This window comes from Felis catus, chromosome D3 (assembly GCF_018350175.1).
Source record: "Felis catus isolate Fca126 chromosome D3, F.catus_Fca126_mat1.0, whole genome shotgun sequence".
In the NCBI taxonomy this organism is placed as follows: Eukaryota; Metazoa; Chordata; class Mammalia; order Carnivora; family Felidae; genus Felis; species Felis catus.
The window spans coordinates 65,862,294-65,887,659 of record NC_058379.1 but is presented as its reverse complement, the minus strand read 5'-3'; the positions used below and the strand labels follow the sequence as shown (position 1 = coordinate 65,887,659).

The window sequence follows — 25,366 nt, the reverse complement described above, 5'->3', positions numbered from 1 at the left end:
TCTATCAACTGGTGCCAGCAGTGCACTAGACCAAGGAAAAGAAGGTGTGGCTCTTGCCTGCTGGGAACCTACCTCCTGACTCATGAGACAAGACATACACAGAGGACAGAATCAGAGGATGCATAACCATGTGCCCCAAAGGGTATCCTGGAAGAAGGTTCTCATTCCTAGCGTTGACACACTGGGTGTGTGGCAGTATATGGCAAGCCAAGCATTATCAGTAACAGTTATGGTACTGAGTTTGTGAGTGCAGAACTAAAAAGATAAAACAGAATGGAGCTGTTTTCCTATAAGGTCATTCCCACCCATGCACGTTCTATTATAGGTTCTTAAAAATGGTAGATAAAGGGGCTAAGTGATAGCTGGCATTTTATCTCCCTCCAAATCCCTGCATGCCCATCCTTCCTTGGGAGCCCCATTCAGCTTGCAGGTGGAAGTAGCCAAAGGCTGCAAACCACTGACACACATGACTAGATTGAAGGATGGAAGACAGAATCTGTGAGCTCTAACGGAAGACCAGGGCCTCAAATGGTGCAGTCCACTGGGGCATGGGGGAGGGCAAACCAGTCAGGGCCTGGTTGGAGCCCCCATTGAGCATCACCTGGACTGTTGCAAAGGCTGCCATTCTGCCTCCACTCTTATTCGTTTACAGAGTATTCTCCACCCAGCAGCCAGAAGGATAGTTTAAAAACAAGTTAGATCAAGTTGCTTCTCTGCTCTGGATCTTTCAATCCTTTCCCATCAGACTGGGAATACAATCCCCATCTACCAAGGCCTCCACAGTTAATGAGACTTAGCTTCTAGCTGTCTCCACTACCTGACTTTCCACCCCTTCTCCTTTCACGCTCTGCTTCTTAGCCACACTACCATTCTCTATGTTTCTTGGACAAGCCAGGGACACTCTTGCCTCAGGGCTTTTGTACTGGTTGGTCCCAGATATGTGACTCATTCCCTTATACTGAGGCTGTCTCAGTGCCTAGAGCAGCACTCCCTGCCATTCTCTCCTCTAGCCTACTTCACTTTTTCATAGTATTTATTACCACCTGATAGTATATTATATATATTTATTAGCATATTTGTTTATTACTTGTCTCTGTCGTAGGTGAACAGGGAACTATGTCTTATCTACCTCCATATTTCCAACATGCTCAATAAATACATGTTGGATGAATAACTGAGTGAATGAATAAAGCCTTCCCTTTCCCAGTGAGAGATGTTGTCAGAGGGAGAGCCTTGAACCTGCTTCAAGTGTGAGATAGGGTGTCACTGGTTCCTGCTTAGGATGAGGCAGTCCAGCGACTCACATTCACAAGGAGCCACCCATATATTGGATGGGTCATCAGAGCATCTCCTGAAAATGGCTTGAGAGGAGGGAGAAAGGACAGGAAGGGCCTGGGGGCATCTCCAGTGGGGTAGGAGTGGTGTCAGGACTGGAGCAGGCACCAGGAATGGGAGGCTGGGGCTCACCAGATGGAGCAGAGCACCTTGGCTATTTCACTTTTATTCCCTGAGCTCAGTGCTACAGGTGAACTAAGCTGGCTGTACCTTTAAAGGGGAAAAAGGTAATTTGAGTATTCCTGTGAACAGAAGTTTTCTAGAATCTTGGCTATTAATCTTTTTGTTTCAAATATTATAGGAAGTTATAATTTTACTTTAAAAAAAATTTTTTTATTTAAAAAAAATTTTTAACATTTATTTATTTTTGAGACAGAGAGAGACAGAGCATGAATGGGGGAGGGTCAGAGAGAGAGGGAGACACAGAATCTGAAACAGGCTCCAGGCTCTGAGCAGTCAGCACAGAGCCCGACTCGAGGCTCGAACCCACGGACAGTGAGATCGTGACCTGAGCTGAAGTCAGACGCCCAACCGACTGAGCCACCCAGACGCCCCAGGAAGTTGTAATTTTAGAATGTCAGAGCTGTAATGGTGTCCACTCATTCATTCATTTAACCAATATTTGTTGATTACCTGCTATGTACTGTTTTAGGCATGGGAAATATATCTGGTTATGAAAACAGACACAAATCCCTTCTCTTTATGGATCTTATATTCTAGAGAAGGGAGATAAAGATCAAATACATAAATACAATTATGCTAGGAGGTGATAATTACTATGAAGGAAATAAAATAGGGGAGGGGTTTCAACTTAAACAGGGACATCACCAAAAGGTGTCAGGTTGGGGACATGGGGACCGTAAGAAGGTCAGAGTGGCTGAAGGCTAGAGAAAGGGGAAGAGGGGGAGGAGATGGTGCCAGAGAGGTGGGGTGGGGGCAGTCTGACCCTGGGGGGAGGTAGGAAGCCATGGAGTTTGCTAATACAGGATGGCATGATCTAACTTACGCTGGTCGCTTGGGCCCTTTCATTCTAGTGATAAGGAAAAGGCTTTATGCTTTGCACAGCTTATTTCTGACAGATCCAAGAAAAGAATCCAGGTTTTCCAGTTTCCAGTCTTTGCATCTCTCACTAAGGTCTGCTGCTTTTAACCTTGATATCCCAGCATTTAACATTTTTCCAGAGCATTTTCATAAACATTGTTTTGTTCGATCAGAAACCTGCTGCCTCTCAATGTCAGATTACAGAAGGATAAAGCAAACTACAGAGATTATGGGATTTTCTGAAAGTCCCACAGAGTTGAGCTGGAACCCATGACTTCTGATGCCCAGGCCACTGCTTTGGGAGTTGCAGACTCTCCTTTCCAAAATGAAGGCCTTGTATTCTCCTCCCTGAGGCTCCTATGTGGCAGCTTACCTCCTTCACTAGTCAACAGGTGCATTTTTAAAAATTTTTTTAATTGTTTATTTTTGAGAGAGAGAGAGAGAGGGAGAGAGAGACAGAGCACGAGCACGAGTGGGGGAGGGGCAGAAAGAGAGGGTAACATAGAATCTGAAGCAGGTTCCAGGCTCTGAGTACAAAGCCCAACATGGAGCTCGAACCTACAAGCCCTGAAATCGTGACCTGAGCCGAAGTCGGATGCTCAACCAACTGAGCCACTTAGGTGCCTCTCAACAGGTGCATTTCTGTCCACTTCCCATTCACATTTAACTTCTGAAAAGTTCAGCCTCATTATCTGTGTACCCACAGTCTCTAGCAATCATGTGATGGGAGGAAAAGTCCTAGGGGTTGTGGGGGGGGGCAGGCAATTTCTGATGCTAAATTGGCATGTGGAGCAGAGGGAAAAGTACATTTGGGTGTTCACTGGCTGCCTTCAATCTTACACTTTGAAAGCTGGAGAGAAGGTGTAGTAATTAATAAGTGCTCAGGATCCTAATGGAGCAGCCATATGGGTCAGAGGGACATGATGTCCTGCTGAAGTGCAACAGATTCTTCTCTTAATCTAGCCCATGGGACAAGCACTGTTTCTGCCTAAAGTTTTAAAGAGCAACAGCATTTAAAAAATCACTGACAGTATCCTAAAAATGACAGCTACCCATGTCACTCTGTCTCTGTGTGGCTCTGACTCCGATTCTTGTGCTGTCTGTCCCATACTGGCAGCCACTAGCCACATGCAGCTAGTCCCAGAGGAGATACCCTACTTGTAAAATACACACTGGCATTTCAAAGATTAAATATGAAACCAACAATATAAAATAGCTCATTAGTAATCTTTTGTAAGGATTCGATGTTAAAGGAAAATTCTGGGTATACTGAGTTAAAGCATTAAGATTAATTTTGGCTGTTTCTTCTTACAATTTTAGTTGGACTACTAGAAAACTTAAAATTACATATGTGGCTTGCTTTCAGTGGTGGGCTAGAACCATATGGCTCATGAGAGCCAATTGTGTACTGACTCTGTGTCTAGTGAGTTCACGTTAGTAGCTTACAATCAGTCATGGAGGGGGTTTTTACACCATGGAAACTGGAAAGTATTGCAAATTATGGCTTTTTTTTTTTTTGAGAGCTGGTTTATCAACATGCCACTCCTCATATTATATTTCTCGGTTCTATTCTAGATGTTTTGTTTTCCTAAGATTTATTTTCTGGGTGTGCAGGTTGAATATGGGAGTTTGTGTGCTTTCTTATCTCTTTTCCCTAGTGCCTGTATTATTTCATTCATCCACAAACACTGAATAAGTACTATGTATAAAGTACTGGCTTAGACCACAGAGATTTACAATGAATAAATCACATTCCGGCTCTTGGAGCACTCAGGATCTGGTGGGAGGGGCAGCAGTGATAGAAGCTGGAGCAAACCACCATGGCAGTGGTGCAGGTAGGACCCAGTGAATAGGACAGTCTGCAGTGCCTGCACAGGGGTGAGAAGCAAGAAAGGCTTGAGAGAGGAAGGACTATTCGAGTTGGGTCTCTAAGGATAAATAGGAGTTTGTCAGGAGAGATTCTGGGAAAGATCATTCCAGGTGGGATGGAGTTGGCACCTCATGGGGGACAAGAAAGAGGAGCAATGTTAGATGGGACCGGAATATGATTTTGGAACACAAGGGAGGCTTTGTATTACATGCTAACAAGCCTCACACATATTTTCTCTTTTCCTCCGATTCCCCAATATCTCTTTCCAGCAATGGAGAATTGGAATGGAAAGCATTTCATTTTTCAAGCCTCATCTCCCAGGGGCCAGAGATTCCATGAAAGAGACAAGGCACTGGTGGGTGGTGAGGAGATCAGACTGGCACTCCCACCCCCAAGGGCCAGGAGTGAGGTAGATTCAGAGACTCCATGTGTGGAGACTAGCAGTCTCTGTTTAGTCATCTGAAATGTACCTAAGGATGTGGGTGGCTTCAGAATTTCCAGGGATGTATGTATTGGAGATGCAGAGTGAAGACGAAATAAAATCTCTGCTTGTTGGTGCCAGTGGCAGGGTGGGGGTGGCATAGGGAATAGCAAAGGGTATAGAAAGAGCACATGGCCAGCAGCTTGCTATGTATGTGACATGGGAAAATCATTTCCTCTCTGGACCTCAGTTCCTCATGTCTAAGATGAGAAAGTCATACTAAACCCTGTGAATTTTAATGTTTATTATATTTGTTGATTACTTTATCTTTTCTCTTAAATTTTAAACACGTGACTAGAGTATTTTCTATTTCTTATAAAATCAAGGCTAAATGAATTTATTTTGTACTGATGTGGCTTTGGTCAGTATCACAAATGGTTAGTAGTACATAATGGAAAATAAAAACCTTCGGGAGCTAAGCCTGGGTGGCTTAGTTGGTTGAGCGTCCAACTTCGACTCTGTCATGATCTCATGGTTTGTGGGTTTGAACCCCACATTGGGCTCTGTGCTGACAGCTCAGATCCTGGAACCTGCTTCAGATTCTGTGTCTCCCCCTCTCTCTGCTCCTCCCTCTCTTGTGCTCTGTCTCTCTCTGTATCTCAAAAAATAAATGTTCAAATAAATGTTCAAAAAAAAACCCCCAAATCGTTTTCATCTCTACTTTATACCTCTGTTCTACTATGATTGGCAATACTAAGACCTAAAGTGTGGAATTTCTAACCCTGGAGCAAAGGGATTTGCACATTTTCCTGGCATCTCTGGCCCTATATCATTTCTTTCTAATTAGTCTTAGTCCATTCTGAGATCAGCAATTGTCTTATTGGGTGCCAGAGGTAGAGACTAGATTGCCTGGCCCATGGTTGCCCATGGTAAGCCCTTCCTTTCATCATCTCCCCATGGCCAGGGGTTCTTCCTGCTTCCCAAATCGGTGGGTCAAGAGCACAAGTTTTCTGAACTGGATGGTATCTTGCATATTGTACTGGACTGTTTACCTTTTCATCTAGAGCTCCCTCTTTGGTTCACTCTGCCCACCTATCAGAAAGTGCTTTTAAATGACATCTTTTGTCTTGCTTTTTTTCCCTCTTATGCCCTAGAGCCATCAGTGGCTTCTTGGGGCAGACAGAGCACATACTTCCCCTGGGTGAGTGAGGCTTCAGCTTTGCTTCTGCAGCTTCACTACTCCCTTGATATCATCCTATGAGCTGTCCCCCAACACCCTTCCTTTTCCTCACCCTGATGAATTTGGAGACACCTCCAGTTTCCTTTCTGCCACCTCAGTTTTTCAAGACTCTGAAAGTTCTCATTTCTTCGTTTCCCTTAGTCTCCAGCCTGCACACCCCTAAGCATCTACAAATGCTTGCTGTGGGTCCTCTTTTGGTCCCTCCTATCTGTACGTTGTCTTCCAAAACAGGCAGTAAGTCTGGGAGTGCAGGGATCCCATAGGTGGAGGAGCAGGGTGAGACTGTTGCCCGCCCAAGAAAGGACTGTGAGACAATGGGCACAATATTTCACCTCTTTGGCAATCTCAAGTGCTTTGTCTATAAGATGGGAATAATATCGCCTGTCCTCCTTCATTCTTGGAGTTGGACATCTACTGGGAGAATCTGACATGTGTACATTCACTAAATGATGAACTGCATGGTGGCAGGTTCCTATTACTCACAGCACTGGGATCACACTTTCTCCTCTCAGTGCCTGCCATTTAAGGGAGTTCTGAAGGTTATTCTGACTCCAACACTGAATCTAGAATTTCAGCTGGGAAATGTGGTATTAACAGAGGGGCAACTGGATTTGTTAACTTTCAAGTCTAAGGCCTCTGAGTTGTAAGGGATGAAGAAGGGGCCCACTAGTCTTTATGATAAGTTGCATAGCCTCTATTATGGAAGCTGTGCTGATTTTAAAACATGCTCACAAATTCTTTGCTACCCTTCCATCAAAAGGTGGAGTCAAATTCTCCTCCTCTTAATTATGGGACGCCTTAATGACTTGCTTCTTACAAATAGAAAGTGACAAATGATACTGCAAGACTTTTCAGTTAGCTCATAAAAGGCAATGATAATGTCTACCTTGCACATGTGCTTTTGGAGCCCTGAGCTACCATGTGTACTAACCATACTTTTCATTTTCTATATTTTGATGCTTTGACATCTGAAACTTTGCTGACTCTGGAGGGACTGCCCTCCTTAGGATTAGTGAATTCCTAGAGATGGCTAACAATTCACCTGGGAGTGCATCTTTCATTTGTAAACTAACCAATAAAGGGCCCATACCCCTAATTGCCTCCTTTATCAGGCTCTCACATTGTGGGCCACTATCCACCCGCTCTCATCACCCTAGGGCCAGGTACCAGACAACTAGGGGACAGATCCTATGCTCCAGAGCCTACTGAAATTAGCCAAATTAGTCGATCCTAAGGCTGCATACTTTGCCTCATCTGTTCTTTCCCACAGAGATACAATATAGGCTTGTACCTACATTCCACCCCTCTCCCACCCCTAGTGCTTCTCCATGTGGTTCCCCATAGCAAGGCATGCCCCTTCTTCTTAAGATCTGTCAGTATAACAAACTACCTTTTAAATGGCAAGTGTCTCTTGATACACTGGCCTCACCATACTAAATAATAATACAACCTTATGTTTTAAAACACCATGTAAGAAGTCTGGGTACCTTGAAGCCACCACGCTGGAGGGACAATGTGGAGAGATGACATAGAGAGGAAGGAATGCCTGAGGAGCCCCAGCTGTTGTAGCCTTCCCAGCCCAGATGCCGGATATAGAAGGGAGCCTTCAAGAAGACCCCTGCTCCAGCCAACTTCTGACTGCAACCTCATGGAAGATCCCAATCAAGAACTATCAGCCACTCCAGAACTATGAGAGATAATCATATTAAATGACTATTGTTTCATAACACAGTTTGGATGGTTTGTTAGAGAAACACAGGTATCTGAAATAGAAGGGGTGATCAAAAAGAGTGGTTCTGCTGATTACATTCATATTCCCTTTGACAGCCAAATTCCTGCTCATGCCCTTTTAGTACCATTTAATTCCTGAAATTTGGAATTCCTCCAGTTCTAGCAAGATGCCACAGACTTCCCCCCGCCCCTCCCCCCACCACCCCACAGTACCAGTAATAGCCCACTTGTATCGCTTTATGCAGTGCCTCAAAGAAAACATCTAAAACAATTTAGAAATAATTCTAGGGGCAATAGGATGAAATTTGGAGCTCAGCATGGTCAATCAGAAAAAAGAAAAAAAAAAAGAGAAGGGGGCAGGGCGGGGGGAGAAAACAAGACAAAGTAGGCTTTCAAAGAAAATTGAGGATCTGGAGAGCCTTCAACTATTTTGATTTATATTTAAACATTTCTTGAGATTGAAGTCTTGATTAGCCCGGTCCTCTCAAGTTCTGCCTTAGCCCTGATTTATGGGAAAGCCAGGCCTGAGCAAAATGAAAGCAAAATGAGGTATTCTTTAAAATTACCTTGGAGCACTTGAAGGAGGGCACAAGTGCTAACGTTAGATTAAAAGGGAAGTGATGAGATGAGTTTCTGAAACCCAAGATCTGTAGATGCCTGGCAGTGTAGGGAGGGGAGCCTATGAAAGATGGGCTACAATCTCTGCATGTGAGACCCCTGCAGGATGCTTTGTTTGGTTTGGCTCGCCACAGACTGAGCTCTCCATCAAAGGGTGGATCTGAGAGCCCAGGCTGGCATTTTGATTCAGTGACTCTTCCATCACCAGCTGGAAGCGAGAAGCTTCTAATATGGAGAGAATGGTAGGGGTATGGAGGGAGGGGACTGGCTCACAGTGGGTTGTGACAGTAGAATCCTAGCTTACCATGGCTCAGGGGCTGAATCACTGTTAGACCAGGAGACGTGAGCCCCTGATCCATCTCTCTACTCTTGACTGTCTTCCAGCCATACTTTCCACATGGGCAGGAAAGCCATGCGAATAAGAAGATGTGCTCACCTGGAGTGTGTCCTCTTCTAGATTTTACCATTAGTTCCTGGGATCTGTAATTCCCTGACATAATGGCTCCAAGCTCACTTCTAGGGGCTGCATGAACCTCCTCCTTGGTCCATTCTTCTGAGGACAGACTATATCCCAAGACTTGAGGGGTGGCTAGGTGGTAGCTATTTACGGGAGCCTGTGGAGGCACTTGGACACATTGTCTGGGATGTTCACATGCATGAGCATAAGGCCTTTACTATGTGGGTGGAGCCAAGGGTGAAAAAAGAGAAGAGAGGTATATGGCAGAGGCTGGAACCTACACATCCCCAGGCCTGCAGGTTTGGTACAGAAAACTGAGAATTCTGAGAATTTTAAATTGAAACTTGGCTTTCTAGGTTGATATAAAAGTACATCTATCAATAGAGGAGGAGGGAACATACTGTATTTGACAGTTGTTATCTTTATTTATAACTCTTACATATGTAGCCATATGGCACATGTGGGCCTCCATATGTACTCTTGCCCTGGTCCTACAAATATTAGGAGAGGTCTGTGCAAAGGACAGAGGCAGAGTGTGCTGTTGGTCTGCTGTGTCAGCTGCAGGGAACTCAGACTTTCTCCAGCCTTATCCCTGATGGTTGGATGGTATTGTTTTCAACTTTGACTTCTCTCACAAACCCCTCCCCTGCACCCCAGCTCAAGAGTCAACAATGATTGTTCTCATCTACAGGAAGAGTCCTGAAGGCTTACGGAACATTCTGGGCCCAATCTACTGTCCTAACCCTACTTCCCATCACTCTTCTTCCCCTCCATGAACCTTCTATGTGGTAGTATAAACCTATTCCCTACTCCCTACTCCCCTCTGCCTGCCTCTCTCTCTCTCTCTCTCTCTCTCTCTCTCTCTCTCTCTCACACACACACACACACACACACACACAGTTTCCCTCCTCTCAATTTACTCATGACATTTATTCTGCCTCAAATGGCTTTCCTCGTCTTCTCCACCTATCCAAATTCTACCTATTTTTAAAGATCTAGTTCAATTTGAATTTCTTACACTGTGTTTATTTATTAATTAATTTATTAAATGGACTAATCAGTGAAACTCAGTCATGTACCATTGCCTGGATTATAGTCATCTGGAAATTTTTTTCCTACTCTAACTCATCTTGATCTTGATCTTGATTTTTCCTAATTTCTACTTCATATGACATCATTACTACTAAATTTTAACAAAATTCCAACACTGCTTTCTTAAATTTTCTTATAGATTTTATATCTAAATTGGATGACAGATTTCTTGTGAGCAGGAGTGCTCCGTTGAACTATTTTCATATCCCACTCATTGGCAGGCATAGTTTAATAGTATAAAGTTGATATGCAGCAAAGACCCATTGACTGAGTGATAGGCAGATTGATGGAGGGACAAACTGATTTGTTGCCAAACTTCCTTCCTTGCAAAGGAATTTGCAAAGAGCTCGGGTGGTCTGGCTTATATTCTCTCCTTGCCATTTTTTATCATTCTGCTGGATTATTTCTAATGCATTTTGTATCTATCATGCCTGAATTTATTTCAACCCCTTTGAACATATTGATATTTTGGCTTGAAGTCTTAATAAGAGTGATTTCTTTACTACAAATTTGAGTTTTTATTTGTAATTTACACCAAATTACTCTTATAGACAAGCATGTGTTGAAATAAATAGGTTAAGTCATTTATTATTTCTTATTATTTCCATATGATTTTGGTTTGCTTTTCTAATATCTCTTCTCTTAGGCCTGAAGTCTCTGTTTCTATCTGTTTTCTTTTAGGAAATAGTTTGTATTAGAACAGTGGTCCTCAAAGATGTGGTACCTGGGCCAGTACCATCAGCACCACCTGGAAACTTGCTAGAAATGCAATTATCAGGACCTGGCCCAGATCTATTATTTGAACAAGACTTCTAGGTGATTCTGATGCATTAGCTAAAGTTTGAGAATCACTCTATTAGTTGAAAGAACACTGAGCTGGCAGGGTAGACCCTGAATATTGGCTCTGGCTCTATTATTAAAAGCTGTATGACCCATTCTGAATGTTAGTTTCCTCATGCCAATTCTTCTGTCTGTCTTGGTGTCTTTGGGGACAAAGATGAACTATTCTCCTTTTAGGTTTTTTTGTTTGCTTTTGTTTTCATTTTTTTTACTGGTGACATGGTGAAAATAGTAACAATACTTACTTCACAAAGTTATTCTGAAGATGAAATAGTTTTCTACTTTATGAAAAAATAATAAAATAAAATAATTCACTGCATACACATCCTTACAGGATTTTCTTTCAACTCATAGAATTCCCAAGGGAGCCCAAGTTCTCATTATTTTACACCGGATCACATAGTAAGAAATCTTGGTTTCTACCATATGTAAGTGTTACAGCCCCTTGGGGAATGAGCACATACATGGTTGTGTGTGTATTTAAAATGTCTGAATAAATGGTACTTATAATGAACAATAAACTCAGAAGAGGAAGCAGCTTCTGAGAGCTATGGTGGTCACACAGAGAAGGCTGCATATCAAAGATACTTGTTGAGTTGAGACATAAAAATAGGCTACAGAGAGATGGGTGGGTGGGGGAAGGACACTTATAATCAGCCCTAGTAGGTAAATGCCAGGATTAAATATGTAGACTAAAATGGGGGTGCAGAGGAGGACAGTGAGTTTACCAACTACCAGCAGTTGGGTGTGTACAGAGAGATATAGTGGAGGAAAATTTGAAGGGGATGTTGAAGCCAGTTGTGGAGGGTCTTGATGGTAAGCAAAGTGATCTGGAAACTCATATTGAGAAAAATCATCACTAGTCATGATTTAGATTCCTCTAGGGTCAGTGGGCTATTCACCTGGTGATGTGTTGGGGGCATCTGATCACATGCTTTCAGGAAAGAGGACAGAAGTCTGAGGCCTGAACACTTGAAACCTATCTTGGGAACTCCATGGCTGGCTCAATGGAGCCAGTCTAAATGTGTATGTGTTAATTAACTCCTAATATCTTTAAAGACTAGCCCAACCACAGAGTTTAAGACACCCCAGGGGAGAAGAAGCAAGTTCATCATATCAGTGGTTCTCAACCTTGGCTACACAGGATCACTGGAGAGCTTAAAAAGTCCATATCAGGAACTCTGCCCCAGAGATTTTGATTTAATTGGTCTGGGGTGGGGTCTGTGTACTGTTATATTTTAAAAGCTCCCCAGGTGATTCTGAGGTTCAGCTAGTGCTCTGAACCATGGTCCCTGCAGAGTTCAGAAGATATAATTGTAGGACTCAGATAAAATTTGATCAACCCCAATGACTTGTAACATATTCTCAGTAAGGAAGTGTTTCTGTTGTCTCAGACATCGGTTGTCTCTGATTTTTGGTGGCTCTTCAAATAATGTGGCAGATTGCCATGGTCTTGGCAGGCTGGGGAGTCTGGCAGACACAAGTGATCTTGGCTGGAGTGTTAAAAAATATGAACCCAGAAAAGAAAACATAAGGTGAGGTGGAGCAGTGGAAAGGACTCTGGGTAGGACATCTGAAGACTTCTATACAACACCAGTAAGAAGTCAGGAACTGCAGATCAAAAGCGCAATTATAAAAACATTGTCCGATTTCCTAGACTTTATAACCATCACATGTTTATTTTTTATACTTCCTTCTGTAGCTCCACAGAAACTACCAGTAAATCTCTGGAATTGAAAAAGGATGGAAGGCTTGTTGTCAGGGCCTGCAAGGAAAACTGGAGGGCTTTGTGGCACAGTGTCTTGGAGGGAAGGAACTCTCAGGCCAGGCCTGGGTAGGGACAGTTTTCAAGAGAAAAGAGAACATGGCTTCCGGGAGGACAGCCAGAAGTCTCTTGTAACTTCACTGTGTTTAAAAGTACAACTAACCCATTACCCAGCACACAGCATTAATTAAATACATATTTGTCTAATTGACATGTGTTCTAGTCCTGGCCTCTACTCCTTCTGGGTTGTGTATCCTAGAATATCTTCTTTATTCATCTAGTGTACTTCTTCCAAGTGGGGTAAATCATAATCTAATTTCCAGTCTTTAGGAAGTGCCCCAAAGGCATGGGAAAATGGACTGATAAATTTGAAGGAGTCTAGGTTTAGAGGTTAAAGTGACATGCTTTTGATGACATCATTTTCCCAAGCCTGAAGTTTTAGCTTAGAAATTTATATATGATGTGCATGCATTCATTCATCGAAATTTTAAACGTTTATTTATTTATTTTGAGAATGAGAGAGAGAGGCAGAGAGTGAGGGAGAGAGAGAATCCCAAGCAGGTCCCACACTCAACACAGAGCCTGATGTGGGGCTTGACCCACTACCATGAGATCATGACCTGAGCCAAAATCTAGAGTTGGAAACTTAACCAAGTGAGCCACCTGGCACCTCCATTCATCAAAATTTTACTGAGAGTCTATGATAAGCATGGCATTACCTTAAGAACTTCAGATTCAGCAAGGAATCACTAAAATAAAAAAGACCCTAGTTTCATGTTGTTTCTCTTCTAGTGGAAGGAAACACAATAAATTATAATTTATCTGTTTGTTTAATATAAAAACAAGGAAACATTATTTACATGTTCAAATTCCTTAAAACCCCCTCTACCCTTGCTTCATCCTGGTGTCATATGAGGCTCCAAGAGGAGGTATAAGGTCTGGGCCCCTGGCCATGGTGGTATACTGCCTAAAGCACATGGTCCCACGTGGGAAAGCTGAGAAAGAATATTGTGAGGATCAAGTAAGAGATGGAAGTCACTCAGTCGGGAGACTTCAATATACTGTGTAAACTTAAAGGATGAATACGATTTTTATGATTCCAAGTTACGAATGCACTCTGTGCCAGAATATGGTGGACTCACTCAAGCCTGTGAGCTGTGAATACTCTAAACTGCTGTCTTACTCTCATGTGCCCCTCAGGCCACAGTAGTTGGGTACATGAGGGCATGGGGTGATACCAGAGTTGATGTTGGCCACTCAGTCTGCTTTGGGAGATGTGAGGAAGAACCTGTGCCACGGTGCTTTGATATCTACCATTTTGGTTAAGTGCCAACCACTATAATCCATGAAGAACTTCATTTCAGGGTAAGGGTTGGGTGAGGGATTGGGGAGACTGCAGACTAGGCGTTCAAGAACATGTACAATATCATGGAGTTTTAGAGCCAAAGCGTAGTCCAGAGTGGTTAAGTGGCAAGTTCAGGATCACACAGCTAATAACGGGTATAGCTGGAATGAGAAAAGACAGCTGTTTGTCTGTACTTCTTTTCTGTTAAGAAGTGTTGACTGCACCACCAGTCCATATCACTCTGTCACCAGCTGGTCCCCCTCAAAGGCACACACTTGCTATAGGTTGAAAGATAAATGTTTCCTGTTTATCTGGAACAGATTGATACAACTCCAGCTCTTCATTCCTGACAACACTATACTTTAGCACAGGAAAGAATGATGAGAAGAAATCAATAATGTTGCAGTTTGGAACACCATTGCAGGGCTTTTAGTCAAACTCTCTTGATTAGGGGTGGAGGTGGGTGGGCTACAAACTGCAGCCTGAAGAAGGAATGGTACTGGCTCAAGGTCACATGTCTGGTTAGTTGATAGCTGGGAAAGGAACTCAGGACTCCTGACTTCCATGCCAGGGCTCTGTCTCCCACTGTCATTGAGAACGGATATTGGTGTGGACCAGCACTCTTGGCAGACGGATTATTTAATGAGCCAAATTATTTTACCATAATGGCATGAACATTTCATAGTAAATCAGGTCCATTGTCACTACAGCATCACTAATTACCCACATGTAGTCAGCAAGGGTGAACTTTCCTCTTGAAATCGCTATTTCATAGAATATTGATTTCCCAGATACATTGTGAGATGGCTAACATTGGCTAGGATGAGATATGAAGTCTGGATAAATATACCTTGATGTGCTTTTTATAGCCTCTGATCCCTAAATCTTGAATTTTATTTTGTAAGGAAGAAGCTCATAGTAGATTCTATAGGAATAAGGAAGTATAGAATTGGTATATTAATGAATCATTTAGACTAAAGGGGTTCGTTCAAGGTTAAGAGATGATTTTTATTTCAAGTAGGGAGGCATCTGGGAACATTTATAGGCTGTTGATAAGGAACCAGTGGAGAGGGAGGTACAAACTCAAGAAAGGGCAAGGGTAGATCACTGAGGGAGTAAAGTTCCTGAACTGGTAGGGTGACTGGATTTGGACAAGAGCAAGGCACTATATTTTCTCAGACTGGAGGTGAAGGATAAGCGAAGATGGAAATCACCAGAAGATTGAAGGTGTGTGATGGGAGGCAGTTGGGATGAAGGGAGGGGGTCATGAGGGGTGCAACTGAAGCCTATTGCCCTCTTAGTTAAAGAAATGTTGGAAGAACAACTTAGGCTGGAATAGGTACCCAATGTTCAGGGAGAAGTGAGAGAGTGGGGATTTCATCTCACCCTCATCAACCTAACTTCAATCCTACTCAGACTTCTGCAGGTGCAAGTGATCTCAGGCTATGCCAGCTTACAGTAAATTCCTCTTCTTTTACAGCATCCAGGGTTTACCCCCAAATCCATAACATCTAGAATATGACTATCCATAGTTCTGTATTATGATCATTTTGTCCAAGACCTACACACCTTGTGTCCCTGTATCAGTCAGGGTTAGGTTAGGTTGTGCTACAATAACAGCCTCCCACATCTCTGAGGATTAAAACAATCTAGGTTTATTTCTTGCGCGTACTAAATGTCTCACTTGGGGTATGAGGGTGGGGGTTGGGCTCTGCACAACACTGTCCTGCAGGGACTCAGGCTGACAATGGAGCTGCCTTCTTGAAGTAGCTGGTCCTCATGCCAAATATAAAATAATGTTTTGTGAGGTCTTGCCTCAGCAATTAGATGTTCTGGCTTGGAAGTAACGTGACGCTTTTGCTCACAGCCGATTGGCCAGAACTGTTCTTCTACTACCCCGCACAAGGAGCAGTAAACGTAATCCTATTATGTGCCTTGAATGGGGAAGGGTGGTAGATCTTTAGCCAACAGAACTAACACTACTATACTCCTCCAGTCAGACCACATGCTCTCTGAAAGGAAGGCCAGCCATTCTGGGCCTCTTGCTTCTCTAGCAGAGGTGCCGAATTTGGCAGCCCCAGCACCAGTCACAAGGCAGGGATGTTCTAGCTGCACCCACCCAGCTCACCAATTAGCCCAGTCCTGAGGCCACAGGCTACAAATCTCATGAAGCAGGCCAGGCAGGGAGGGGGGAGGCAAGACCTGCTGGGGGTAGCAGTGGAAGTGAAGGTCACAAGGAGATAAGGAGCAAGTAGTAAAAAACATAAAGGAGTCTGCTCACAATGACAGGGGCACTGATGTTGCCATCTTGGGTGGTTCAGCCCCCACAGTGCTGGGCACGTACAGGAGTGTCTGAAAGAGGGTAGGAGAATAGCCCAACAGCTATGCTGGTTTGATTGCAGTGAGTTGAGTGTAAGAACATTAGAAAGAGTAGGCTGGGTCAAGCCCTATGATATTGAGGGGCAGGCTGGAAGAGACCATGGCCACCCTTCTCCACGTCTTCACAGCCTTCTCCTGAACATCCTCAGGTGGATCTGTTATTCATGAAATGATCTGAATTTGCCTGGTGTTTTTTTTTTTTTTAAATCTTTTTTTACTGGTCTCCTCTTGAGGTAACTGACCAATTTGCCTTTGAACCCAACAACTCCCCAGTGAAGTGGTCAGCCAAGGTGGAGGCCCAGAGAGGCAGAAGGCTTACTGCAAGCAGGGAGGCTAACGATTGGGAGTCCCACCTCTCTCACTTTCCTCCTTGTGCCACATGGTCACTAGGCTAAACCCAGACAAAGGTTAGTTTCTTCAGAAATAGAGTGAAAAGAACCTCAGGCTTCTGAATTAATGGATACTCTGACTCCTTCCCAAATTTTAAGGTGTTCTAGACATTGAATAAGATAAAGAAGCTTCCCTCTGTTCAAGGACAACAGCTGAAAAGAAGCAGACAGATCTGGACTGTCCAGCCAGCTTGCTCTCTCTCAGCTGGGGTCCCTTTAAGACTCGAGAACTCGGAGGTAGGGAGGTCAGACACAGGCCAGTGGAAGTTTCCACACTCTATGTGTCTGGGCCAGAGTCTCTGTCTATCTCTGCTGGGGAAGGGTGGGCCCTGTTCCCACAGGCCTGAGATTTATGACTTCAGTCTGGGAGGGGGCGTTGGCCTTTACTTCTCGGCACGAACAATGGTAAACACTTATGAAGAACATTTGGAACTGGTAGCCCTCAGCCTGTGTCAGGCTAACTCTCTAGTCCTCTGTCTTCTTGTGAGTTGTGCGCACCAGCACCTCTCACAAACCTGACCTCTGAGCAAAGCTGGAAGTTTTCTCAGCCTGCACGGCCTTGCAGTTATCTGTTAGTGGAGATAGCATCTCCTGCCCCCAAGATTCTTCCTTTAATACACGGAAGTATTAAGGGGCCAAAGTTGTATGTGGAGCTTAAATGGGAGTCAAAGATCAGTAGCTAACCGGCTGAAGCCTTAATTATCAGTGGAGGGACAGTGACAGGGAAGGAAGTCTGGCCAGATGAGGGAGGCAGTGATGTGTGCGTGTGTGTGCGCACATGTGTTGGGGGTGACAGCATGGAGAGGGCTGACATCAGCTTCCTATTTAGAGGATTTTTAAGTGGTTGCATGTAGAGGGGTTCTGGTCGGGGTTCTGTGCTTATGGAAGAATTATCCCATTTTCTTCTGTTGAAGGCAGTAGATCATAGAGGTTAAGACACAGTCTCTGAAATCAGACTATCTGAGTTGAAATATCCTGGTCCTGCTACTTCTACCTGTGTGACTTGGGCAAACTCCTGCACTTCTTCTAAGCCTCAGTCTTCTTGTCTATAAAATGGGCATGGCTAAGAAACTGACATTGTAGAGTTGAGATTGCTGAGTGCCTAGCACAGGGCCAGAAATCCGCAGTTACTATTACTATTTTTTGATATTCTCCCTGATTTCCTCACCTGCAGCAATGCCGAGACCATTGAGAACTCCTTCTATGGCAGAAATGGCCTGTCCCTACTTGCTTCCTCAAGAAAGCAATGCACAAACCCACGTCTACTCTGCCACTGAAGCAAAAGGCACACCTCCCCCGAGCCCACCTTCCCACCTGACACCCAGTGCCTGTGGCTTTAAGTAGGGATGAAGCTGGAGTGGAGGAGGCAGGGGTAAAAGGACAAGGCAGCTTTCTTCTCTTCTGAGTCAGGGCTGGGTGGGGGATGGATAGTAACAGAGTGATCCAAGGAGGAGGCAGGTGGCCTTCAGACACAGCGTCCCTCCTGCCGCCCCTCGTGCCTGGAAAGCGCTCTGCCCATGGATAGGCCTGTCAGGGTACACTGATACAGTGCCCCAGAGGAGGCCGGGGCTGTGTGTGGTGCATGTGGTGACGAGTGGCCTGGGAGTGGCTCAGTATTCTGCTACCGACTGACTGCAGAACCCGGGACAAGCTGCCTCACCTTTCTGGGCCTCAGTGTCCTCCTCACATGTCAGACTGATGTCTGCCGTTATGCCAGGCCATCTCTCCTGCATCCTTCACACAGATCCCTTAACTCCCTCTCTTTGCACACTCACACAGGCACATGTGCACACACACACTCATGCACGCCCATACAGAGGCACACATATGTGCACAGAGTGCACCATAGGTGCGGGTGCACATGTGTACACACACATGTGAACACAAGTGTGTTCCTCCTCAGCCGTCTGACTCACACCCAGTTCAAGTTCCACCTCCGGGCTCCCTGGTCTTCCCATTCCACCCTGATCTCCTGCTCTTCTGAACTTTCATGGTGGCCCGCACGAAGTCTCCTTTCAGTTTCCTTGTCAACTTCGGGGTGTGTGTAGTTCTGCACTATTTTTTCCTCCACATGCATAGTAAGCCCCTGACAGCCCCAGGTTCTAGGTCCTCCCCCCCCAACAACTTCCATGGTGCACAGAAGTGAATTTTCTGTGCCACTAATGATGTATAAGCTTCACGGCCTTCCTCAACACCGTGCTTACGCGGTCACATGTTTGCACACAGTTGGTGAATGCAAGATATTTTAGCTATGATCTGTTAACACCTGCGTTTCTCTCACCTCTGATTTACCCCCTGTCACGCTTCTCTGTTTGGTGGCATCAGAATGCCAGTTTGGAAACTAGCTAAGGAGCAGCTGAGTTGGGGGTGTTGGGTTTGCGTTGAGCGGGATGTATTTAATGTGATACTTAGTCCCTTCTATAGAAGCAATTCACTGTTGCTAGCTGTCACCGTGGAGTAAAGGCTTCCAGGGACAGACTGCTGCCCACTGTGCAGAGGTATTCTGTGTCATGCCACAAAGAGCCACCCGAAGTTGTGTGGAGACCTGAGTGAATGTGTCCTACAGTGTCCAGCCCTGGAGGTACATGGAGAATGGAAGAAAAACAAGGACTAACGTGTACAGACCCCAGAATCTAGCTGGTGGGGGATTCCTCCAATCATCAGGCAGGTGAAATTGTAAGCAGAAGATTCTATTCTCATCACTGCCTAGTCAAAATGAAAGTTCTCTCTTGTCAGGAATATACTCTATCATGCAAAGTAATACAATTACAAATGCACTATTCATTTTGTTTCTTTTTTGATGGGAATTACCGACACAGAATTTATCAGAACCCCCATGTTTAAATGTCTTGCTGATTTGACAGGAAATACTGACACTGACAGAGATAACAGAAAACTCATTATATGCCACCACAATGAGGACATCGATGACAATCTGGTTATAAGTTTCATAAATTCAAAGAGTATTTTAGATTTGTCACTGTAAATGAGAAGTTGAAATGCCCTGAAATCTCATAGCTCATATATGAAAGATACTTGACAGAGGTTTTCCCAAAGTTGATAACAATCCTGAAAATTCACATGGCATTACCAGTGACAAATTGAGAGACTCAAAGAAACCTTTCCAAACCGTGAATAATAAAATACAAAAATTGGATCAACTTGTTAGAGGAGAGACTGAATTATCTTTGTATTCTCTCTACAAAAATGATATTGAAAAATGATAGTCATTTAAAGAGATGATCAAAGAGTTTGCAGCCAAAAAAAAAAAAAAGTAGGAAGAAGAGTATTATGGATGCGTATCAGACACTTATTCTAGATTATGTGGTGCCTGTGGAATTTGTCAGTGTTTTACGGTTTGTAATTTGTTGTGATTTCTTTTGTTTTTGTAAATACAACTTCACTTTCAAACATAATTTTGTACTTGGAATTTTGAATTTTTCCCCTTCAGCAGGGTCCCCTAAATTGTGAAAGTTTCTGCCCACCCCCGCACCAAGATGGGTCTGCTCTGTGTAGTCCTAGGTCCCTACCAAGAGCTGCCTTGGCCTGTGGCTGCCAGCAGAGGTTCTGGATGTGGGGACAGGTGTGGGTGGCACTGACAACAGTGGCCACATTAGCCGCTGGGTGACATCACACATCCTTAGAGACCACCTGACTCTTACTCTAAAAGGGGGGCAAAAGTTCTGTCACACCGCCTATGAGGGGCAACAAACCTTTCTACCAACAGTCTCGTCGGGGCCTGGCTGGGCCCCGCCAGCTCTTCCCCCTCCTTGCGTTTCCTTTTAATAAAATTTAATGTTTTCATTTTCAAAGACCTAGAAAATCCAAACACTTTTTAAAAGCCCCGAGGAACTATAAAAATTAATAGCACAGGGATAATTTCTTTTTCAGTGGCGACTCAATTAAACCTGCCAAAGTCAGACAGTGTGATTTAAACGCACCGCTTGCAGAGAGACCCGAGCAAAGCAGGCAAACATGGAATGAACAATAATATTTACCAATTACCCTCTTGGATGTTTCCCACCCGGCCCCTTCCCCCCGGGGAGAATTTTTTCCTTCCCTCCCTCCTCTCTAGGGGCCAGAGGTCAGCATCCCTAATTGTTTTCTCCTTGAATGGTCACATTGCTATCAACAAGTGACTGAACTTCTTCTCTGTTCAGGGTAATGGAAAAATACCACCCGGGCTGGCTGCCCAGGGCAACAGGCCACGTGGACATTATCCGGACTGTGGGGCTGAGCTCAGCTTTGAAAATGGAAGAATGGCTCCCCTCTGGCTCATCTCAGCCAGGCGCTCCAGCCAGACTAGACATCTCACATTCCACACTTAGTCCTGCCTCAGGGCACTTGCTCCTGCTGTTCACCCTGCCAGGAATGCCCTCTCTCCTGTTCACTGACTCTTACCACAGAAAACTTAAATATTAGATTTTGTTTGAGGCCCCTATCAAGATCAAGTTCTTTTAAGAAAGCTTTCCTGATAAAATCCATATCCATGTAGATTTCCTATGTAATCTCATTGCCTTCAACTTCTCTTCACTGAGTTGATTGCACATTATCTCTTAACTCATAAGGGCTGTCTGGGCACTGTCCTAGCCCAGAACTTTTAACCTGCAGGCTGGTAACTGGCTTCTCCCTACTTCCAGACTGTAAGCTCCTCCAAGGCAGGAACTCCTCTGGATGTATCATTTGCATTATTCATTGCCTTTAGTTGGGTGTTCTGCCTGTGATGGAGGCTTAAACCTTGCATGTAGACTGGAATGGAGAGTCTCAATATTTTCTCTCTAACAGGAGAATGAGTTTTGTGTCTCAGGAAATGGTACAAGGATTTCAATGCAGCATTGTTTGCATAAAAAAATTAAAAAATAAAAAAATTACAAGAGATAAAAAAGACCTGAGCTAAGTGTCCAACAGTGGGGAATGGATAAAGAGAATATGGGATATAGTAACATGCTCTGGAGCAGTTAAAATAAAGGAAATGGAGTTGAATTATCAATATGTATAGATTCCCAAAACAGAAACATTGACTGCAAAAGGCAAACTGCAGAATAATATGTTTGTTAAGATATAATTTATGATGACTCAATGCCACATAAACCAATACTATGTAGCATTTTATGGGTCCATATGAACATATCCATGTGTGAACACATGGATGAGAAAGAAATACACACAATTCTTGCCAGGGGTTGCCTCTGGAGAGGGAGGGAAAGGAATGGGGAATGGGACCCAAGATTCTTCATCTTGGATATCTTTTTCTTCTCATTATAAAACTCTGAAGCAAACAAGAGAATGTTAACATTTGCTAATTCTGCTTGATGAGTACATGGGTGTCTGTGGGGGAGAGAGTGGCAGAACGCCCACCTCATGGGCTCCCCCTCCTCTAGTTCACCCTGGACCCCCTTTCCTGGCCTCCTCTGTGGCAGCCATGTGACTTCAGTCTGGCTGGGGAAGCGGGCAGGTGGGTGGGAATGATAAGACAGTGGCTCCAGGTCTGGCTGCTGAATACCTGGCCTGGGTCAGCAGCCCTAGAAGCAAGCAAACCAGCCATTCATTCTGCTGTCACCCTCCCCAGGGAGCTTCCCCGGATTAAGCCGGACTGCAGGGAACAGGAAGAGCCAAGTCCAGGGGACTTTTGCTGCCTGCAGGATGCAGGTGAAGCCTCCAGTTGCCAGCCTGTGCCCCGCAACAGGCACTTTGCCCTTTGATTCATGTTAGCCAGCCTCCTCACTGTCCCCAGACCACACTTTGCTCATTTCTGATCTGCTCGCCACTAGGGATATACCCCTACATTGCTTTCTCAGCACATACTCAACCATCAAACCCTTCTGCCTGGCTGAGGCTACTGTCCTGGTGACGCCACATCCCCTCATCCCAACCTATTCCCAGAACTCTGTCTGTACTGCTTGTTTTGGCTTTAACCACACACTGTCCTTGCTGTTGCTTGTATCTTCGTGACAGGGACAATGCCTTATCTTTGCATTGTCTGTCAGGGAAGGACCTAAGTTGACTTTTTCTGTGCTGCGCAGGGTGGGGTGGTGGTGGGGGTGGGGGGAGAATAACAAAGTCTAGTCTGGTGCCCTCTGCGAGTCTGATGGGTTTAGAACACATTGTTTGGAGTTTCCAGAATTGAGGTAAAAGAGATCCTTACTGGAGAGGGGTGAGGGGGGCATGTGCCCCAGTGAGAGCACAGCAGGGAAGCCCCCTTATGAGGAGCTGTTGGGGAAGAGGGTTCTGAACCCCCAGCTTAGATTCATTCTCATTGCAGAGAATATCAAGTTTAACTCCAGCCGGGTTTCTTAGCATTGCTTGTTTCACTTCTGGTTCCTCTGTAGGGACTCCAGATAAGATCCCATAGAATGCAATAGTGTCTATTTCAGAGGCAGCGGGGAAGGTGGGGAAGACATCAGGAAGCAGCATCCTATTCCTGAGGTTTATCTGTAGAAAGGAGGTGGCCGTGCGGGAGCCTAGGATGGAGACAAGATCCTGGGGACAGGGATGGGGTCCTCATCTGGGGCGTAGCAATGGCCAGTTACAGAGGCTCCCTGAGACTCAGGTTCCTTATTTTTAGAAAAGAGATAATACAACTTTGCTGGGCTGCTGAGGTCGAAGTGAATAAAATCCATGAAAGGGTTTATCAACCTGTGAGTGCCATGCAAATAGTCGGGATCTATGTGTCTTTAACAGATGTGGATAACAAAATAGATGCCAGATAGAGATAGGCCTGTCAGAATGAAAAGGCTACTGAATGAGTGAATGAAGGGATGAGGGAATGAGCTAGGGAGGGGGCATATGCTCACAAGGTGGTCCAGAGGACCAGGGCATGGTCACGTGGGCAGAGGCAGTATCTAGACAGACACTGAGTAGGGACTTGGGACTACACCCAGGAAGCATGACCTTGATGTGGTTGATCCCTTGTCTCCTACTAAAGACTGGAGGGCTTGGTCAAGCATCCTCTTCCCCAGGGGAGAGCAAATACCTGGTGCCTGCAGCTAATGGAGGGTTCCCAGGGCTCTAGCACCAACCAGAGCCCTAAACTGCGTCCACTCCAAGGAGGACATGGGAAACAAAGCCGTTCCTCAGATGTTAGTAATCTGGACAAATGGCATGCAGAGCACCATTACTGCATGTTTAGAAAAGGAACAGACAATCACAAATGTAATTAGGGGAGACCCTGATGCAAACTCAGGATGGAAATACTTTGGAGGAGGGTGTAAGGACCACACATGTTTTATACTACAGAGTTTTGTCTCTCTGAGACGCTTATCTTCCTACTTCCCTGAGAAATATAATCTGAGCATTGTCTTTGGACACTGGAGCTTTCCACAAACGGGCCAGCTGGTCCTTCTGGTGTGTTCTCCCACTTTGGCTGCCTTGCACAAACTCCTTCCAGTCCATGGGTCCCATCACCAGGGCACTTCTCAAAGCTCACCTTCTTCCCAGTAGATTCAGACCTTCCCCTCAAACTATGTCTTTTTGTTTTCACGCTCTCCCATTTGTATCCTCCACATGCTCGGCTGCCCCTACCCTCCACTGGACTCACCATTCTCTGCCTAGCATTGCACCTGTTTGTACCTCACCTTTTCTTTCACACTGTGAGCTCTCTGAAGTTTAGTTTACAATTTCTGTGCCCTTTAATCCCCCTAGCACAGTGCTGGGCATATAGGGAACCCCCAAATATTTGATGACTTGTTGGGAAGATAGCATTCTTCATGACCCAGTGACACCTTGTCCCTTGTATCTGTGGCTAAATGGACAGTTACGGGCAGTCACAACTTTTCATGCTTGCCAAGGTGCAAGCATCAGCAGGCGACACCTGGCTTCAGCTCCCACCTTCAAATACTCCCCTTCCCACCCCGTGTGTGAGGCTGGACTCATTACTAGACCCTACATAACATGCAGCACCTGTGTAATCCTGCCTTGGTGATGCTGCACTTGCTGTTTTTCTCTCAACACTACACTTCAATGCCTAACCACTCCCCTTGTGCTCCTGAGAAACAAACTCACAGACCAGGGTGATCTCCCAGAGGATGGGACATCCTCCTCAGTGTCCCTCCCTTTTCATTCCCACCTTCTTTGCATTGTGCGGTCCCCTCGGGGTGGGGTGGGAGAAACCAGATTCGCAGATTACTGCCACCTGTGCAGGGTCAGATGCGTGACGGGGCTGTTCAGAGAGGGTGAGCTCAGTTCCAGACTGGGGGTGGGTGGGTGGGTCCTCAAGGATATAGGAGGCGGCGCTGGAACTGAGCAGTGAGGATGGGCAGGATCTGGACTGGCCAAGGAGAAAGCTGCAGGAACAACAGGGCAAAGAGTGCCTGGGAAAAGTGAACTCAGACAGTGGCTGGGAAAGAGGAATTATAGGACGTGGGGCAGAAGTTAGATGATGGCCCAGGACGGGGAATTATCCAAAACGATACAGTATTCGTACCTGAAGTCTTTCTGAGCATCTATGAGTGCCCACCTTGTGCTGGACTAGAGACAACCAGATTGGCTCGTGCCTGTGCCACTCTTGGAAATACCCAAATCCTCAGGCATGGGGTGAATTCACTTTTTTCTAGCCAAATGGGAGTTGGGGGGAGGGCATCCTTCTTGGTCCACACTCATGTGGGATTTAAGGATGGTCTCTCTTAAGTGCCTTATCTGCTTTGGGAGTGTGACAGTCACTAGGCAAGATCAGTCAAGTGGGCAAGGCTGCGTGTGCTTCAGAGAGAGACGGCTCACCGAGAGAACAGGCAAAATAAGAGAGGAAGCCACATGAGGGGGATGCTTACACACAGTCCCCAGGCCTAAACATGGGGACTCTGACATGTCTTATGAAGGCAAGAACTTCTCCTGGCCATAATTCAAGT

General features: G+C 45.0%; 1 protein-coding gene and 2 long non-coding RNA genes across 7 annotated transcripts in view; 2 read left to right on the top strand and 1 right to left on the bottom strand.

The window, feature by feature from the left end:
- SLC14A2 (solute carrier family 14 member 2) overlaps positions 1-25,366 on the bottom strand; it is a 500,849-nt gene that overhangs the window by 91,230 nt on the left and 384,253 nt on the right. The gene's annotated exons all lie outside the window — the stretch shown is intronic.
- Positions 1-25,366, top strand: part of LOC102899696 — a 132,300-nt gene that overhangs the window by 8,019 nt on the left and 98,915 nt on the right. The window lies entirely within an intron of this gene.
- On the top strand, positions 1,770-19,939 carry LOC123381415. The gene is made up of 2 exons (XR_006588335.1): positions 1,770-2,768; positions 7,383-19,939. It is a non-coding gene; the product is annotated as an uncharacterized LOC123381415 (long non-coding RNA).